This window comes from Nicotiana sylvestris, chromosome 5, assembly GCF_000393655.2.
Source record: "Nicotiana sylvestris chromosome 5, ASM39365v2, whole genome shotgun sequence".
NCBI classification, from domain to species: domain Eukaryota; kingdom Viridiplantae; phylum Streptophyta; class Magnoliopsida; order Solanales; family Solanaceae; genus Nicotiana; species Nicotiana sylvestris.
Genome location: NC_091061.1, coordinates 118,873,744 through 118,874,744, shown reverse-complemented (window position 1 = coordinate 118,874,744; position 1,001 = coordinate 118,873,744). Strand labels below are relative to the sequence as shown.

The following is a 1,001-nucleotide window of genomic DNA, read 5'->3' as shown; positions in this document are numbered from 1 at the left end:
TCTCGATCCCTCTCTTGCTCTACATTCAAATCTCTGCCATTACGTAGACTTACCGCCATCAGCTGCTTTGGGCCTTGGTCATTTGGATTTATCTGGGTGTCTGCAGGTAGTGTCCCATGAGGACGATTGTTCAGAGACATAGAAATTTGGCCCACCTGCACTTCAATATTCTTGATTGCTGCATCATGTGCATCCACTCTCTCATTAATCTTTGCATTGGACCCAATAATCTGCTGCATCATTGCCTCAAGTCTAGCAAACCCATCTTCATGCCTTCCACCATGCTGCTGCTGAGGAGGGTGATACCCCTACTGCTGATTCTGATTATTATATCCCTGTGGCCTTGGGTAAGGTGCCATATTGTTAGGGGGTCTCATACCTCCCATGTTTCCATTGTTGAACTGTGGATGGACTGGCCTGTATTGCTGATTTTGTTGGCCCCAATTTTGACCACCCTGTCTCTGGCCTCCATAATTAGACACATAATTCATGTCTTCAGGGTAGTGGTGATGATCATGTTCTGTATTCCATTGGTTACCGATTGGCTGACTAATGCAAGATGCGCACAAGCCCCCATTGGTAGTATCTACGATGTGTACCTGCTGCTTCTGCCCTGACTCTTCCACCTTTTTGGTGAGTATACTCATCTGTGTCAATAAGGTGGCCATATTTTCAGCCATAGAGTTGGATGGATCTAAGGGCACTGAGTGAACCACTGGAGTGATAGGTGCATTCCTGGTTGTCCATCCCGAATTTTGTGCCATCTTGTCGAGCAGACTCTGGCCTTCTCTCCATGTTTTGCTCAAAAATGCTCCACCAGCTGAAGCATCAACAATGTTCTTCACGCTATCTGACAATCCCATGTAAAACCGCTGCCCCAACATCAGATCTGGAATACCATGGTGCGGGCATATAACCAGCATCCCTTTAAAGCGCTCCCATGTTTCATGCAGTGTCTCCATTGGTCTCTGTTTAAAACTCAAAATTTCATCAATTTGTTG

At 46.1% G+C, this 1,001-nt stretch overlaps 1 non-coding gene across 1 annotated transcript; it reads left to right on the top strand.

Annotated features, from left to right (window-relative positions):
• Window positions 1-894: 894 nt before the first annotated feature.
• On the top strand, window positions 895-1,001 carry LOC138869823 (small nucleolar RNA R71). Its single transcript, XR_011400075.1, has one exon. It is a non-coding gene; the product is annotated as a small nucleolar RNA R71 (small nucleolar RNA).